The 19,768-nt window shown below is 41.8% G+C and overlaps 1 non-coding gene across 1 annotated transcript; it reads left to right on the plus strand.

Annotated features, from left to right (window-relative positions):
* Positions 1-3,003: 3,003 nt before the first annotated feature.
* On the plus strand, positions 3,004-3,080 carry TRNAP-CGG (transfer RNA proline (anticodon CGG)). The gene has a single exon. It is a non-coding gene; the product is annotated as a tRNA-Pro (tRNA).
* Positions 3,081-19,768: the final 16,688 nt, after the last annotated feature.

The following is a 19,768-nucleotide window of genomic DNA, read 5'->3' on the forward strand; positions in this document are numbered from 1 at the left end:
GAACAAGATGCCAGCTAACAAAGGATTGTAAAAGTAGCCATATAGCAGATAAAACAAAGATGCAGCATGTAGAATGCAATGTTTATTTCTTTTTTATCCCAAGCAACTTTTCCTGATGTTTTATAGAAATCTTTATTTGTTTAGATAAGTCTTAAGTCTCATCTCCATTTATTGCAACCTCCACATCCCTGAATTTCAAAACGCATTTCCCAACACTTCACTACACTGAGAAAGCCAGGAAGACAAAGGAAAAGCCATTTTCCAAGGGATGGTGGAAAAGGACAACACATCTTCTTCCCAGCCACCATTACTGCAAAACAGCCACATCATGTCCATAGCTGCAATCATGTCTATGCATATGGACTACTTCTGGCACAGATGAAAGGAGGTTGTACTCACGGTGCCAAGAACTCATCAACAAGTCAATGCCCAACATCAAGACCAGCTCCAACTGGCCACATCCATTGTTTTTCCTTTCCTCCTTTTTGTCTTGCTAAAGGTTTCCAAGAGGTGTCACTAGTAGTTAGCATCTGGATTCCAAATTCCCACATAGTAGCAGAAACCTGGACTTCATTCGTCCACCCTGGGAACAAAGCCACAGGATAAGGATCAGGTATCCCTTCCAATCAGAGCTATTCCCTAATGGGCATTGCCCACCTTTTCTAAGGTAGGAAAATGGACAATTTAACATCATGCACATAGGTGTTCTGCGTTCTCCTGTTGGTATCCCCACATATTGCCAGGAGAGAGCCTCATACCTTGATCCAGTATTGGGACCCTTATCCCTTTAGTAAGATCTGCTGGTCAGTTCTTGCAAATTCCCTTCCCTTGTCATTGTTGCTGTTGAGATCTTCTCTTCCCTTCAGGCAGGTCATTTGTATCACCCATGATCATCGCTTCAATCCTACTAATGCAAGTCTCCCTATCCAATTTTCATCTCTGTGTTCTTAGTTCTTTATAAATGTGTGAATGTAAGAGTAAGTGAATGGTTGTGTAACCTATAAGAAGAAGATATTGGATTAATATCCTGCCCTCCACTCCAAAGAGTCTCAGAGCGGCACACAATCTCCTTTACCTTCCTCCCCCACAACAGACATCCTGTGAGGTGGGTGGGGCTGGAGAGAGCTCTCACAGCAGCTGCCCTTTCAAGGACAACCTCTGCCAGAGCTATGGCTGACCCAAGGCCATGTTAGCAGGTGCAAGTGGAGGAGTGGGGAACTATACCAAACTGGCTCTCCCTAAAGACCCTATAGATAGATCCAAGAGGGAAGCCGTGTTGGTCTGAAGCAGTTGAACAAAGCAGGAGTCAAGTTGCACCTTTAAGACCAACAGATTTTTATTCAGGAGGTAAGCTTTCGTGTGCTCTCTAAGCACAATTCATCAGATGAGGGGATCGGGTATTGTGGGCTGAAATACATGCCGTTTGTGGTTTAAGAGTGCAAACTGACTGTGGTCACATGATAAAACAGTGTGGCTTGGTCATTTGGTCTGGATAGCCATAAAAGGTAATAAAGTTCCCTGCCAATTGGTGTTTTTTGCAAATCACAGAAGGACATGTACTTCCTAGTTGTAGGTTCCCCACTCCTCCACTTGCACATGCATTTCCTAGTTGTAGGCTATACATTATGCATAGATTGATTCTGATAAATAAATTAGGTAGCCTACAACTAGGAAATACATGTCCTTCTGTGATTGTTGGTCTTAAAGGTGCCACTGGATTCTAACTTTGTTCTACTGCTTCAGATCAACACAGCTGGCCATCTGCGTTATCTTGTGCTGTTTAATTCTATGCAATGTCCCTTAATGAGATCATCCACAATTTGGGAATAGGCTGTCATCAGTATGCTTCTAGGGTTGTCAGATTCCCTTACCTTGCTGGTGGGGGCCTTTGGGAGGCTTCTTGGGGATGGGTGGGGATGTCCCACCCCAAATTATGTTTTGAACCACAGCCATTTGAGTGGTCTTTAGGGGGAAGTGAAAGGGACCGATCAAATCAATCTCTGATCCCCTCGTTTGATGAAGTGTGCTTAGAGAGCACACAAAAGCTTACGTTCTGAATAAAACTTTGTTGGTCTTAAAGGTGTAACTTGACTCCTGCTTTGTGTAATCTATACCAGGGGGATGCCATCCTCCAGGTGGGACCTGGGGATCCCCTGGAATTACAGCTCATCTCCAGAATTCAGAGATCAGTTCCCATAGAGAAAGTGGATGTTTTGGAGGGTAGACTCTATGGCATTGTACCCCATTGAAGTGTCTGTCCTCCTCAGACTCCATCCCCAAATCTCCAGGAGTTTCTCAGCCTGGATCTGGCAACCCTACCCCCATCCCCCACTGGTGGCCAGGGGGGACCTGGAAACCCTGAGGGAGGAGGGGAGGCTCTGAGGCAACTGCCTTCTGGACTGAAGACTATCCAATCCCCAACTCTGGCCTCTCCTATAAATTCTTTATACACCACCCACCTACAATCAGATAAAAAGAGAGAAATAAGCTTTAAAATAAAAATTGGCAGCATGCAAGCCAGGGGTGGCCAACGGTAGCTCTCCAGATGTCTTTTGCCTACAACTCCCATCAGCCCCAGCCATTGGCCATGCTGGTTGAGGCTGATGGGAGTTGTAGGCAAAAAACATCTGGAGAGCTACCGTTGGCCACCCCTGACATATACTTTTCAATAAACACATATTGAATTTTAGACACCAGGATCTCTGGAGAATTCCAACTCCCATAGACATAGGTCGTTGATCCTGCTCTTGGCATTCACCTATTAATTTTAATTCCCCAATTCGATCTCAGAGGCAATTTGGCTAACCTAGAGTATTGTGCTAAGTTGTGGGCACCACAATTTAAGAAAAATATAGACAAGCTGGAATGTGTCCAGAGGAAGGCAATGAAGATAGTGGGGAGTCTGAAGACCAAGTCCTATGAAGAAAGGTTGAAGGAGCTGATATGTATAGCTTGGAGAGGAGATGACTGAGAGGTGATATGATCACAATTGTCAAGAATTGGGGGAGGGATGGTGGCTCAGTGGTAGAGCATCTGCCTCGGAAGCAGAAGGTCCCAGGTTCAATCCCTGGCATCTCCCAAAAGGGTCCAGGCAAATAGGTGTGAAAATCCTCAGCTTGAGACCCTGGAGAGCCGTTGCCAGTCTGAGAAGACAATAATGACTTTGATGGACCAAGGGTCTGATTCAGTATAAGGCAGCTTCATATGTTCATATTTTCATATAAAGGGCTGCCATATAGAGGATGGTGCAGAATTGTTTTATGTTGCCCCAGAAGGTCAGACCAGAACCAATGAGTTGAAATTAAATCAAAAATGTTTCCAGCTAAACATTAGGAATAACTTCCTGGCAGTTAGAGTGGTTCCTCAATAGAACAGGCTTCCTCGGGAGGTGGTAGATAGGGGTGTACAAAAGAAAAAAAAATGGAAGAATTCAGATTTGGGGGTATTCAGGGCTTAAAAATACAGAAGGCTGTATATCTCCTATAGCAGATTCGGGAGCCAAATCTAATTCAGGAGATATATGGCTATTCCCGAATATACGGCCCCATTATACCCTATGGGCCATTGAAATCAGTAGCATAATGGGTATAATGAAGTGTGACTGGGGGGCAGGGAGTATGAGATAGAGGCTAGAAATTGTCAGTGAAGCTTCAGGAAACACGCTCCTACAGAACCCCCAAGTCTCAAAAAGATTGGACCAAGGGGTCCAATTCTGTGGGCAACCAAAGAGGGTGCCCCTATCTCTCCATTATTAACTTGGAAACCTGTCACTGCACTGTGCTTATTCTAGTTCTTTTTTCTGGCATGGCACACATCTGAAGAAAGAAGCATGCCTATCTATGATAACACTGCTGAGAGACAGGTCACTGCAAAAATACTTGAGAGCCAAGAACCCCCAGGACTTCATAGAGATATCTGCTTCCTATCTCAGTGGACATGGCAGATGCGGTTCAATGTGGCCAAGTGCAAAGTAATGCACATTGGGGCCAAGAATCCCAGCTACAAATACAAATTGATGGGGTGTGAACTGGCAGAGACTGACCAAGAGAGAGATCTTGGGGTCATGGTAGATAACTCACTGAAAATGTCAAGACAGTGTGCGTTTGCAATAAAAAAGGCCAACGCCATGCTGGGAATTATTAGGAAGGGAATTGAAAACAAATCAGCCAGTATCATAATGCCCCTGTATAAATCGATGGTGCGGTCTCATTTGGAGTACTGTGTGCAGTTCTGGTCGCCGCACCTCAAAAAGGATATTATAGCATTGGAGAAAGTCCAGAGAAGGGCAACTAGAATGATTAAAGGGCTGGAGCACTTTCCCTATGAAGAAAGGTTGAAACACTTGGGACTCTTTAGCTTGGAGAAACGTCGACTGCGGGGTGACATGATAGAGGTTTACAAGATAATGCATGGGATGGAGAAAGTAGAGAAAGAAGTACTTTTCTCCCTTTCTCACAATACAAGAACTCGTGGGCATTCGATGAAATTGCTGAGCAGACAGGTTAAAACGGATAAAAGGAAGTACTTCTTCACCCAAAGGGTGATTAACATGTGGAATTCACTGCCACAGGAGGTGGTGGCGGCCACAAGTATAGCCACCTTCAAGAAGGGTTTAGATAAAAATATGGAGCACAGGTCCATCAGTGGCTATTAGCCACAGTGTATGTGTATATATAAAAATTTTTGCCACTGTGTGACACAGAGTGTTGGACTTGATGGGCTGTTGGCCTGATCCAACATGGCTTCTCTTATGTTCTTACATAGTAACATTCTCAGCTCTTAATTTTCCCCAGAATTCAGACTGTTGGTTTTAAAAGAGTGTCTGGTCTCTATTTATAATGTGTTCCTGTTTAGGGTGAATGCCTGCTTGGGGTGGGTTAGGGTTTTCTTTTGGGGTGGGGGGGTTGGCCAAGTCTCTAGAAGTTAAAATTTTGTGTAGGGTTTAAAAGCTTGTTTTTGAAATATTTTAGTACTTTTATTCAAAATATTACTGTATTATTGCTGTTATTATTTTGTTGTTGGATGGGGGGCAGGGTGTTTTGTTCACTGTTGTTAATTGTTTAGTTAAATTTCTGATCACAATTTGTGATAGCGGTTGTTTGCAGATTTAATAACAATAAATAAAACAGTAACAATAACTGTTTTGTGGATGTTGACAGGTGTTTTTAAAGAGTTTACTGGTATTTCCTTTGATGCTTGGGGGTAGATGGGCAGCTGCTGTTTTGGGGTTGTGATTTGGTTCTCCTGGATACTGTTGTTGCTCCTTTTTTCTGCTTTTTTTTTGCTGCACAGTGTGATTTGTTGTGAACATAGGATTGGTTCCTTCCCCCCTCCCCCATTCTGGTTGTTGAGGATGGGATTGGTAGTGGGTGTTGGTGGGTTGCTGTATTTCTCTGTGTTGTTTTGTCTTATACAGACTTGTGTTTTTGCCCTTTTTTCCTGGGTGGGCATTGCAGCTGGTGTTACTGATACAGTCTTGTGTTACTCTTTGTGACTTGCTTCCTCTTGTTGCCTGATGATTCTATCTTTGTTGCAGTTTGAAATCAGGTTTGGGTTTAGTTGATTTTGGCCTTATTGGAGGGGGGCATTGTTGCTGGGTTGGTTGACTGTCAAGAAGAACCAGTTAGAGTCAAGATGCATAATAAGACCTAGGTGTTCACCAAGTATAACTAAAAATGGAGCAAGGGAAGAATACAGCAGCATACAACTACAAACCTGAACACCTAAATGCGAGAGAATGATATTTAGAAGTGCACCAGTGGCACCTCAAGACAAGCAAAGGACAATGCTAGGTGGTATAAGCAACACCAGAATTGTGTGAGATTCAATGAAAAGGGTGTCCCCTCATATTTCATATAAGGGGGGGGGTATGTTGCCAGGAAGCACCATTAGAATCTAGATGCCAAAATTATATGGACAAAGGGGACCAAATAGATGTTGTTTACCTTGACTTCCAGAAAGCTTTTGATGAAATTCCTCATCAAAGGCTCCTAAGTAAGCTCAATAGTCATAGACAAGTACTCTCGTGGATCAAAAACTGGCTAATTAATAGGAAACAGAGAGTGAGTATAAATGGGTAATTTTTTCAATGGAGGGTGGTAAGCAGTGGGGTTCTGAAGAGCTCAGTACTGTGTCTGATGCTTTTTAACTTGTTCATGAATGATTTGGAGTTGGGAGTTAGCAGTGAAGTGGCTAAGTTTGTGGATGACACTAAATTGTTCAATTGGTAAGAACCAGAGAGGATTGTGAGTGACTCCAATGGGATCTGTTGAGGCCAGGTGAGTGGGCGTCAATCTTGCAAATGAGGTTCAACATGGGCAAGTGAAAACTAATGCACATTGGGACAAAAAATCCAAACTATAAATACAAGCTGATGGGGTGTGAACTGGCAGAGACTGACCCAGAGAGAGATCTTGGGGTCAGGGTAGATAACTCACTGAAAATGTCAAGACAGTGTGCGACTTCAATAAAAAAGGCCAATGCTGTGCTGGAAAGTATTAGGAAGGGAATTGAAAACAGATCAGCCAGTATCGTAATGTTCCTGTATAAACCAATGGTGCGGCCTCATTTGGAGTACTGTGTACAATTCTGGTCACCACACTTCAAAAAAGATATTATAGCATTGGGAAAAGTGCAGAAAAAGGCAACTAGAATGATTAAAGGGTTGGATCACTTTCCCTATGAAGAAAAGTTAAAACACTCGGGGCTCTTTAGCTTGGAGAAATGCTGGCTGAGGGATGACATGATAGAGGTTTCAAGATTATGCATGGGATAAAGAAGGTACTTTTCTTCCTTTCTCACAATACAAGAACTCATGGGCATTCAATGAAATTGTTGAGCAGTCGAGTTAGAATGGATAAAAGGAAGTACTTCTTCACCCAAAGAGTGATTAACACATGGAATTCACTGCCACAGGAGGTGGTGGTGGCCACAAGCATAGACAGCTTCAAGAGGGGACTGGATAAACATATGGAGCAGAGGTCCCTCAGTAGCTATTAGCTGCAGTGTATTGATGGAACTCTCTGTCTGGGGCAGTGATGCTCTGTATTCTTGGTGCTTGGGGGGGGGGGCAACAGTGGGAGGGCTTTTAGTGTCCTGGCCCCACTGATGGACCTCCTGAAGGCACCTGCTTTTTGGCCACTGTGTGATGCAGAGTGTTGGACAGTGTGGGCTATTGGCCTGATCCAACATGGTTTCTCTTATGTTCTCTTATCCCCATTTTATATTTTTTAAAAAGCATGCAGTGGTTGGTCCATGGCTAATTTTGAGCTTGGGACTATGGTCACCACTCTCCAGCAGAACACAAATAGTAAATAGAAGGAGCAATACAGAAGCACCTGTGCTACAGGTTTTGAAGGAGGTGTTACATGGTTAGAGCCAGCAGCATACCTTGTTCCAGACTGAGGCCGTTTTCCCACTTACCTTACCCCGGAGCGGCGTCCCTCTTCACCGCGCTGCGTCCGCACGGATTTCGCACAAACTGCTGCGCAGCACCAGGAAGAGCCGCGTAGTCCCGGGGCTTTTGCGTCGCAAATGTAAACCGCCAAAAAGCAGGTTTACATTTGTGACGCAAAAGCCCCGGGACTATGCGGCTCTTCCTGGTGCTGCGTAGCAGTTTGTGCGAAATCCACGCAGACGCAGCGCGGTGAAGAGGGACGTCGCTCCGGGGTAAGGTAAGTGGGAAAACGGCCTAATTTTTTTTTAAAAAAAACTGCTTTGATTAGATTTCTTTTTCAAGGAAGTCCAGTTTATTTTAATAACTGAACGTTTCCAGAAGTGTTCAGGAAAAGGGAGGGACATTTTTTTCCTTGTGAAGGATACATTATTCTTCAGATTACATATGGATTAGATTGAACTGGACCTCCATTTAGCCAAGAAAAGCAATACAAAAATGTCAATTGCACAAGGAAGCTTTGAACAATGCAAAGTCATCTGATAAATATGAATGAGATGAGGTTTTTGAAACACTTTTTTCACCAAGGCCGTAACTGCTGCCTTTGCTGCTGCTGGAAAAATATGACAGGCTAATTGTGTCTGTCTAGAACTGGGTTGTAAGTTTACATTTCAATGCATGTGTTTTGTCATTATTGCAGTGTATGGGAGGATAATGGCTTTGACTGCACTATGCCACAGGCAAAGCTGCTTCTAAAAGTCACTTAGGAATCAGCATAGCAGAAGATTAATCTGCATTTTTTTATTATTTACTGTGCTTCTAACTCAGACTGATTATTATTCACAGGAGGAACCGCAACTTGCATATTTTCCAACATACTCTTTTAGCACTGCTCCAAACCAGGCAAATTTGGGTAATGGATCAGTGGAACAAGCCTCCTGCTTCAAAAATATAGCACATCAGTGCTTTCAGAAGGCATTAAAGTTAAAGGAAATTCACAAATACAGTCACAGCCAATGCCCGCTATTAACAGCTGTGATGGAGATTATTCCTCAGGCGCTGTGGTGAAACTCATCCAGAGTGAAGATTGGAGGCTTGTGCAAAATTAGTTCTGACATGATGACCAGATCAATCTGCATGAAGCTAAGTTTTATTTGGAATAGCATAGTGACTGGATCTTGACTTGCTCTTAATGACAAAGTAGGCCAACAAATGCTGTAACCTGATCCACTGGGCTTCTGCTCTGGCTCAGTTAGTATGCAGTTATAACATCATTATAGCAAATGGAAAATATTGGTCATGCTTGATGACAAGAAAGATTAAGCAAATGTGTGAATAGTCATATAGTCAGTGGGGCCACTGACACAGCTAACACTTAGAAACCAAAATGACTTGGTGGTATTCAAGAGCATTTGAAATGTACAAGTTTATACTTCAAGCAATAATTCAGGGTTCACTATGCTTGGTGTTTTTTTTTTCCTTTGTAAATAGCCATGTCTGAAGTAAGTTTGAGAGGAACAGACACCTCTCATGAAGCAGTGACACATACAGTATATTGTAAATAAGGTTTTTTAACAAACAAACAAACAAACAAACGTCCAATATAAGAAATACTTAACAATTAAAAATAAGCTTATAACTATAAACTTTACACTGGCCCATGTGAGGGAATTTGGATCTCACCATAATTCCCTGCAAAAATCAGTGTTTTGAATTTCAGTAGACCAAGTTAAATGTTAACAGCATTCTGATTTTTTTTTTTAAAAAAAAAAAACAATTTCAGGAGTGTGTGTGTGCAGAGTTGTGGTGACGTAAGTACCTGTGCCTCCACAAACAAAAACAGCTGAAGCAGGACTGAAGATTTTGAATGCGAAAGTTACTAGAGAGGAAAGAGTTTCTCATTGCCATATCAGACTTTAGCTCATTCTGCATCATCTGACAGCTGCTGTTAATTATTACTTTTTTTAAAAGTCAAAAAGACACACACACATATGTATAAGTCCTCCTATGGCTCTTTAGGTTTTTTACGGGTTTTAGAAAGAGTGTGTGGTATGGAATATGTAATGTATCTTCCAGAAGGACTCAGATTTATCAGGAACAGTGTGCCTCAATGCTTCCCTGGAGTCATAGCCCCACTATCTAGTTTGATACGGGAGAAGCCTAAGAAACGATTCTACATCTGAAGAAAGGATGCAATTTCCTCTCTAGAACTGAAAAGAAAACAAGAATAATTGGTTACCTATCCCCCCTCCCGAAAAATAGTTTCCCAAGCCCTGAACAGTGTAAAAATATTAGAATTGCTTTGCATTCGTAGCTTGAAATGTACTGAGTTCGAAGCATGAGGACGCCCAAGAGAAAGTGAGTGCAGCTTTTTATTCAATGATTCAGCATAGTGAGATAGAAACAGAACTGAACTTGCAGGACCAACGGCCCTGCTTATATGCATGCAAATAACCCCACCCAAAACCTATTACACACAACCCCACCCAAAACCTACAACACACAGCTGGCCCAAGGATCCCTGATAAGCCTCCTTCCTGAATTCAGGTGGCTGTTTTAGGGTCTCAAGCTCAGCCAAGATGCTGCTGGCCCTAAGGCCAAACTCCAGTCCCAATGCATAACATAGCTAAAAGCCTTACACATGATTGTGTACTACTTTTTCTGTGTAAAAGAGAACACTGTCACTGGGAATGATACTCACTAAAATTATGTGGAATTACAATGTCTTCTCACATGTACCTGTTTGCTTTTTCTACACCCACATAAGCTTTTATTACTGAAGTCAGATCTGTGTCCCACTGTAAATTATTTTGCTGTTCACATTACTCTTCTGTTTGCAAGATAAAAAGTTGCAAAATGGATTTCTCTCTTTCAAAAATGCCAAGTCAGTCTTGTTTCATCCCAGGCATCATTTGGAAGCATTTTGTACTTGTCCTAGTGGAAAAAAATAGCAACGAGTGTGTTGATACTACATGAAATACAATTATCATCACTTGATGCCAAAAATGAAAATTTGTCCTGTGGGATATCTTTGCAGTATGTATTACCACTGGATTGCATAGGATAGCACATGAGATAGGCACATTCTGGCAAGACCACGCAAATCTCCAGCAATATCTGGGATAAGCCTCACTAAGCTTTTCAACAAGATGTTGTGCCTTGAATCCCAACTTTAGGGAGAGGGATGCTTAGATATGTTTAAGTGGTTATAGCTAGCAACTGCATTGTCATTTGTTTTTACTAAAGGTAGTTCCCTGTGCAAGCATCAGTCATTTCCGACTCTGGGGTGATGTTGTATCACAACGTTTTCACAGCAGACTTTTTACAGGGTGGTTTGCCATTTCCTTTCCCAGTCATCTACACTTTACCCCCTGCAAGCTGGGTACTCATTTTACTGACCTCAGAAGGATGGAAGTCTCAGTCAACCTTGAGCCAGCTACCTGAACCCAGCTTCTGCTGGGATTGAACTCAGGTTGTGAGCAGAGCTTGGACTGCAGTACTGCAGTTTACCACGCTGCACCACAGGGCTTCTTATTTTACTACAGCTATATTATTCCACCTGTCTATAGATCATTCTAGGATATCTGTAGGGCTTTTTTTGAGCAGGAACACACAGGAATGCCGTTCTGGCTGGCTTGGTATCAGGGGGTGTGGCCTAATATGTAAATGAGTTCCTGCTGGCTTTTTCTACAAAAAAAGCTCTGGGCAAAACAATGGTGATGTCAGGGTGTGTGGCCTAATAAGCAAATTAGTTCCTGCTGGGTTCTTTCTACAAAAAAATAAAAAAGCCCTTGATATCTATGTTCTTCTGGTATGCATACTTATACAATAAAATCCATAAAACCTAAGGGTGGGTTTGGAGAAGAGAATTCTTGAGAAGAACTCACCTGATGGCTTGGTCACTAACCAACTTTACTTTAAAAAGAGGTGCAAAAATGCAAAGCAAAGACAGAAGAAAGGGAAGGTGGGGGTAAGCTGGAGTTCTTCACACATGCAAGCACACACATTTACACTCCAATTAGGGGAATACAAGGTACTCATCTACTACTGATCCAACTCAAGCCCAGTAAGATGTGCCTCATGGTGTCAGCTATGGACATTTATTCAAAGGCTAGAAGTCAAAAGGATTAAGTTTTTAAAATGAATGTTTGTTGCTCCTGGTAGTCTTAGTACATGGAGCTGAGGACTCCAGCCCGCCGCCCCCAGTGGCGAGAGTGAGTATATGAAGCTGGAGTTCTTCACACATGCAAGCACACACATTTACACTCCAATTAGGGGAATACAAGGTACTCATCTACTACTGATCCAACTCAAGCCCAGTAAGATGTGCCTCATGGTGTCAGCTATGGACATTTATTCAAAGGCTAGAAGTCAAAAGGATTAAGTTTTTAAAATGAATGTTTGTTGCTCCTGGTAGTCTTAGTACATGGAGCTGAGGACTCCAGCCCGCCGCCCCCAGTGGCGAGAGTGAGTATATGAAGGGCTAAGAGTACACATCCATAACAGCTTCAAATGACTAAAAAAAAATGCATAGAGCCATTAAAGCACTCTTCGTCTTCATTAGAGATACTAACATTATCTACCTTGTCTCATTAACTCTTATTTTAAAAAAGACAACACATATGAAACCGTGTGAGGCACTTATATGTTTCTGTGCTAGTTGTTGTGTTTGCCATACTTGTCATGCCAGGAAGTTCCAACAAAATATGCCATTGTTTGACTCCAGTTATTTCTCATAGAGCACTTCATATTTCATTGTATAAATGTTCACAGACTATTTACCACAAGGTGCCACTGTTGTATTTGCAGCAAAGAGTCACCAAACTTGACAAGTCTGACTCTTTTGCTTTGATGAACATTTCCATTAGGGATAGATGCAGAGTTGACTGCTCTCAAAATTAATCCTGCAACCTTGCCAGGGAACATTTGCAGGCAACAGGACTGCAACAAGTATTGCTTGAAAGCAACTGTTCTGTAATGAACATTATGAATTCTGTCCCCAGTGAAAAGAAGGGTTAGAATCTATAGTTCATTTAATGATGGAACTACAATATAGGGAAATAGGAAACCTTTGCACAAGGGCTAGTGGGAAAGACAACTAGCCCCCTTGGTCAAAAGGGGACACAGATACTCTAGGTAGAAGAAGCCTCTGTGTGCACATTTAAGTTAAATAAAACGATAGCTGCACCTAACAAAGTTTGATAAATGTCTTGCATTTTTGTTACTGCTTCATTGCAGTGTGAAGTGTTAAACTGCAAAGTCAGCTCTCTGCTTTAGAAACAGAAGCAAAAGAAGTATGAGTATTCCTCTATTCAGTTATACTTCAGTAGAGTGGAGTAGAACACTTCAAAAGACAGCATGTTTTGTTCTCTGTGGGTTCCATAAATCACTGTTCTGTGTGTCCATCTGATACTTTTCCACAAGCCAAAATCTAGGAGTGTAACTTTTTGTGATGCTGGTGTGCCATTCTGACTTTTTATCTCTGTTCATGTGCAGTGTTTCCCTTTCATTAAAATGTGCTTGGTTACTAACTTTCACTGATTCCAATAAATATTGTTCCAGTAAAAAGATACTACCTTTCATAGGTGAAGACTTGGAAGAAGTCTTTCTTAGCTGGAGGAAGACTTAGAGGAGCTGTAAGCCAAAATCCCCTCAAAACAAGGATGGGGAATTGTCAGGTGGGCACCTGGCTTAGTCAGGATCTTTTTACCTGTGTATGCAGGATTCCACGTCCAGAAATTAATGCTTAAAAATATTAGGGACTCTAATTAAGTAAAACAATTAACATTTATTAAGAAAAATATAGGCTTCCATACAAGATAAAATACTCATAAAATCATACACACAGTCCTAAGAAAAATAGATAGAGAGATAGGGGAACACATGGGTAGACAAACAGGGTGATATTTACCTATCGTAGTCTTCAAGGAAGGCTCCAAAGGCGACGAGTGAGGAAGTGGGAGAAGGGACCCGAAACTGATCAGGAATCGGGGATGGATCTATGCAGCGGAAGTTGGGATACTGATAGAAGCACACCTGTGGGTAGCTAGTCTACAAATTATAAGGACTCTCTTGAGCCCTTAGGGGATGGGAGGTACGAGGGAGGAGGAAGGTGGTCAGCTGGTGCATGGCCTCCCAAAACGGGGAGGTTTTGCAGTGACCATAAGGACTGGACTACTGCGACAACCAATAGAAAATTCATTGGTGGCACCTAATTGGGTGCTTACTCTTGACCAATGGACTGGCTTGGATCCTGGATACCTGAGTGAACTTTCAGGTTGAAATGGACCAAAGGGAGGCTCCAAAATGACAGTTGGGAAGAAGAATAGAGAGATTACTTGGGTGGGGAGATACTTAGGACTATTAGACTTATCTAAAAGGGTGACAATAAAGAGTCAAATCATGGCCTAGGTAACACCCAGTTTGTACAAAGGAACTTGGCTCTGGCTGAAGATGGTCTTCCTCTTCTTCTGTCTTCTCTTTGGCACTAGTCTTTGTCTTGAGTTTCGTCAAACAAAGAAAGTGATGGTTGGACGATTAACCACTGCTGGGGTGGGTAGGTTGCTTGCAGGCACAGGTGACATCTGGTGTGTATGTGAGCCGTCCGCTTCGCTGGAATGGAGTCAAGCCTGGTAGGAAGATAGCTGCGTGTGGTGTTAGCCCTCCATGGTGGATTCCATGGTCAGTGCTTCAAAACCATCTGCCTGGATAGCTCCTGGCGGCGCAGTCTCCTCCGCTCCATGGCTGGGATGGAAGTCATACGGAACGACGGGAAGCCTTCCATTCTCCTGATGGGCACTCTTGTACCAGTCTTGAGTGCCTTTGTAGCATTATGGCTGCTTGTACTGCATAAGTCCCTTTTGCTCCTGGATAGGTTTACCCACACTCTCTGGCCAGACATGTGCGAGTCACTTCTCCAGGTGCTCTGGCAACCAAGCTGGTAATTATGATGTTCTGTAAGGGTTTTTTTCCTCACAGAGCATCATTAGATTAAATTTGGTAGGGTTTTTTTTTAAAAAAAATTAAAAATTAATCATGCAATTAAGGCTGGAGCTATGTATTTGGCAAGCAAACAGGAAGAAGATACAAGATTTTACCCTCAAGCATGAAATCCCTAGCCTTGCTGGAGAGATGAGAACCGATATTAAATAGTAGTAACTGCCAAATGACTGCTTACTGGTATACTTGTTATTAGTTAATGGACCAGAATCAATCTTTTCTATATGTACTGTTTCAAAGGCCCCTGTTAGTAAGGAAATAGTGGTTACAGGATTATGTATGTAGGATAGAAATTGCATGTGTAAGAGAAGAATGCAGTGTAAAACATAACACCTTAACATTTCTAATGGCAATGAATACAATATCCAGAAGTTGCTTACCCATAGTTAATCCAAAACAGAACTCACCCATGTACACGTGTGCAGTGTCCTCTCTAAAGCAAATGGAGAAAAGCTGCAAGTGGGCAGGTGGAATGAGAGACCATGCTGACTTGAATTGAGAGGAAAGGGGGGAAGGAAGAACAGTGTGTTAGCAAAGTGGTCTGGTGAGAAGCGAGGAAGAGGAATGCATTGTATTCAGCGGGAAGAGTTTAGAAATGCAATATGGTGAGGTGATGAGAGAACACTGGATGATCACATGAACGGGTGTACAGGAGGAAAGTAATCTGAGGATGGAAAGTTGCAAAGTGAAGCAGGGAATTGGGTGAATGGGGGAAGGGAAAGGAACTTAGAATGAGAGAAGGACAGAGTATGTAGTAGTCAAAGCACATGATACCTGCCCCTGAGTGAATGTTGTCAATTGTTGCCGCAGTTTAAGATTGTTTTGGGATAGGAACTGGACTTAATAAAGCTTCTTTGCCAGTCTAAAAGTGGATCTATTTAACCCCTGAATTGCCTCATTCAAAAGAATTTGCCATGAATGTTCTCTTATATTACGTGAACAGCATATTTAAAAGGTGGCTTTGGGTCTTTCACTGTTTCTATAATTGCCTCTAGGTTTTCCAGGGTCTTAAATCATTAGCCACTTCCCCAGGAGTCCCTGAATACTTTTGCTTGTATTTCTCACTTAATTGTATTATATTACTAAGCATAGAATATGTTCAGTAGCCAACATTTTGAAGCTCTTAAGGCCTATCTACGTTTCACATACAGGGAAAAATAATGATAGTAAAATCTTGGATAAATGGTTGAACATTTTTTGCCCCAGTGCCTCTGGCTGCTGATTATAGGATTCTTTCATTTGATTGTTCCCAGATGAGGCTTTCAATCTTCAGGAATTCTGCAAACTCTTCAACCCTGCATATTTCAAGTCTATAGTCAGGTATCCATCAACAGCCAATAACGTGATAGCACCCTCCTGTGAACTGATTTGTATGTTAATAGTTGGGTCCATGACACCAAACTTCTGCAGGCTATCACTTACATAGGTAATTTCATGCCACATTAAGTACAATGTGTTGTGAACAAACTGATTAGAAACAAATGGTTATGATCCTGCCCAAAGACTGCTTAAACCGTATTGCCTCTAATAGGATTTAAGTAGCCTCAGAACAGGATTTCAGCCAAAAAATGCTTATGAAAACCCCTGCTGGGTACCATAATTGTGCTTTGGAATGAAGGTAATACTTTATGTGAGAGCCATACAGTTGCCATACATTTCTGTAAAACACAGCTCATGTTACTTTTTTTTTAGGATGACAAAGACTAATAGCACAGAGATCTCTATACCAGCTCTGTGCAACAGCTACTAGACAACACTGTCCATTCACCAGTAATGTTTGTATCTTTATTACAGCAAGGAAGAAGCTGTCACTCTTTCTCTGGGAATCTCTGGTCTAGCAGGAAAAACTCAAGATAAACAAGGTTGAGAAATGGCTCAATTGTCCTGTAATGAAACAAATGCTCTCTGAGGACAGGTTTATTTTAGAACTATTACCCCTAGGATCCTCCTTATTTTCTGAACTGGTTTTTAGTGATAATTAAAGTCTTGGTGGATTATTCTCTGATTTACTTGACATGAGATTTATGTCTTTCAAGCAGCCATTATATATGCTTCTCAAGCGCCTCTCCTCCAAGCCTCTCCTGCCCCCAGAAGTGCAGCTGGGCAGCAGTGTTATTGACATTTGAATCATACTAGCTTTACTAAGTCTAAATGTCTTGAGATTCAATTTAACGCAGAGGCAGGCAGCAGAAACTCAGGATTGCATGGTTTTAGATTATCATTCTTGAGCCAGGTTTAATAGTCCCATTAATGAAAGTCATTTTTCTGTGTTTTACATTATTGTTCAAGTGACTGGGAATTTAGAACAAATTTACAAATGGCGGTTATATTTCTGTTTTATGGGAACACAACAAGAAAATAAATACTTTTCAGTAGGCATCTTTTTAAAAAGAAAACAAACAAACTGAGATTCATAAATAGTGGAATGCATACTAAATGTTTTTCATTAATTCTTTTTAGCATTTTCTGTTGGGAGAAAAGTGATATCTTACAACAAGTGGCCTGCATGGGGAATCTGGTCCTTAAACCAATTTTGTCTACACCCCCCTGGGACTAAGCATTATATTTCTATGTCTAGTATATAATTACAGCATTCTCCTCACACCCCACTCTTCCTATTTCTTATATACAATCCCACAAATTGGGATTTTTTCAAAGTCAGTATATTTTTAAAACTATATAAGAAGATCATATCCTGGTAATACTGGACCATTGGTTTCTGGAAAATGTATCCCATTGCCTCCCTTCCAATGCTTAGGAACATAAGAGAAGCCATGTTGAATCAGGACAATGGCCCATCCAGTCCAACACTCTGTATCACACAGAGGCCAAAATATACACACACACACACAGAGTGGCTAATAGCCACTGATGGACCTCTACTCCATATTATTATCCAATCCCCTCTTGAAGCTGGCTATGCTTGTAGCCACCACCACCTCCTGTGGCAGTGAATTCCACATGTTAATCACCCTTTGGGTGAAGAAGTACCTCCTTTTATCCATTCTAACCTGACTGCTCAGCAATTTCATTGAATGCCCATGAGTTCTTGTATTGTGAGAAAGGGAGAAAAGTACTTCTTTCTCTACTTTCTCCATCCCATGCATAACCTTGTAAACCTCTATCATGTCACCCCGCAGTCGACGTTTATCCAAGCTAAAGAGCCCCAAGCGCTTTAACCTTTCTTCATAGGGAAAGTGTTCCAACCCTTTAATCATTTTAGTTGCCCTGTTCTGCACTTTTTCCAATGCTATAAGATCCGTTTTGAGGTGCGGTGATCCGAATTGTACACAGTACTCCAAATGAGACCGCACCATCGATTTATACAAGGGCATTATGATACTGGCTGATTTGTTTTCAGTTCCCTTCCTAATAATTCCCAGCATGGGGCTGGCCTTTTTTATTGCAATCGCACACTATCTTGTCATTTTCAGTGAGTTATCTACCACGATCCCAAGATCTCTCTCTTGGTCAGTCTCTGCCAGTTCACACCCCATCAACTTGTATTTGTAACTGGGATTCTTGGCCCCAATGTTCATTACTTTGCACTTGGCCACATTGAACCTCATCTGCCACATTGACACCCACTCACCCAGCCTCGACAGATCCCTTTGGAGTGCCTCACAATCTCTCTGGTTCTCACCACCCTGAACAATTTAGTGTCATCTGCAAACTTGGCCACTTAACTGCTTACTCCCAACTTCAGATCATTAATGAACAAGTTAAAGAGCATGGGACCCAGTACTGAGGCCTGCTGCACCCCACTGCTTATCATCCTCCACTGCGAAGACTGCCCATTTATACTCACTTTCTGCTTCCTATTAATTAACCAGTTTTTGATCCACAAGAGGACCTGTCCTTTTACTCCATGACTCTCCAGCTTACTAAGGAGCCTTTGATAAGGAACTTTATCAAAAGCTTTCTGGAAGTCAAGGTAAACAACATCTATTGGGTCCCGTTTGTCCACATGCTTGTTCACCCCCTCAAAAAAACTGTAACAGGTTAGTGAGGCAAGATCTTCCCTTACAGAACTCATGCTGAGTCTTCCTCAATAACTTGTGTTCATCAATGTGCCTACTCATTCTGTCCTTGATAATGGTTTCTACCAACTTTCCCGGTATTGAAGTTAGACTGACTGGCCTGTAATTTCCTGGATCTCCTCAGGAATCCTTTTTAAAGATGGGGGTGACATTTGCTACCTTCCAGTCCTCAGGAACAGAGGCAGATTTCAATGAAAGATTACATATGAAAGATTTCAATGAAAGATTTTTGTCCGGAGATCCACAAGTTCAACTTTGAGTTCTTTCAGAACTCTTGGATGTATGCCATCCGGACCTGGTGACTTATTAGTTTTTAATTTGTCAATCAGTTGTAGGACCTCCTCTCATGTCACCTCAATCTGACTCAAGTCTTTCAACACCCCTTCCAAAATAAGTAGTTCTGGAGTGGGCAAACGCTTCTCGTCTTCCACAGTGAAGACGGAGGCAAAAAATGCATTCAGCTTCTCAGCCATTTCCCTATCCTCCTTCAGTAATCCTTTTACCCCTTGGTCATCCAAGGGCCCCACTGCCTCCCTGGCTGATTTCCTGATTCTAATATATTGTTGGTCTTTATGTTTTTTTGCAATATGCTCCTCATAGTCTCTTTTTGCCTGCCTGATCACAGTCTTGCATTTGATTTTCCACAGCCTGTGTTCCCTTTTATTAATCTCACTTGGATTAGCTTTCCACCGCTTAAAGGAGACCTTCTTACCTTTTACAGCTTCCATTACTTTGTTTGTTAACCATGCAGGCCTTTTCTTATACCTGTTTGTGCCTTATCTAACTTGTGGTATATATTTTATCTGAGCTTCTAGGATTGTAGTTTTAAATAGCTTCCAAGCTCCCCCAAGGGAAGTGGGTCTGTTTACATTCCATATATATTTGATTGCATTCTATATTGCATTCAGATAAGGAAAGTGTAAAACCTGCTTCCTGAAGGGACCATTTGGGCAGATAATTCTGGCTGCCTAGATCAGTATTGAGAAAAGTGAATAACTAGAAATACAGAAGTCAGTCATTTTTCCCTGATTGCTTTCCTCATCATCGTCTTTTTTTTTTTTTTTTGCTTCATGGTGACCTAACTATATTAAAATCAAGAAACATCTTGCTTAAAAACCATTTATTTTACTCATAATAATTCCAGTGAGATATGTAGAAATTGAGCCGCAGTCATGGGTGGGGGTGGGGGACTTAATCTGCTAAATTTTTTATTGTTAGACCATTGTTAAAGGAAGACATATATGGCCAGAATAACAAGATGGCAACCCCAAGAGGAGCCTATTATTTTATTCTGAGGATTATCTGTTCATTTCTTTTCTCTTATTGAGTGCTAGAA

Source organism: Heteronotia binoei, chromosome 21 (genome assembly GCF_032191835.1).
Source record: "Heteronotia binoei isolate CCM8104 ecotype False Entrance Well chromosome 21, APGP_CSIRO_Hbin_v1, whole genome shotgun sequence".
NCBI lineage: Eukaryota > Metazoa > Chordata > Lepidosauria > Squamata > Gekkonidae > Heteronotia > Heteronotia binoei.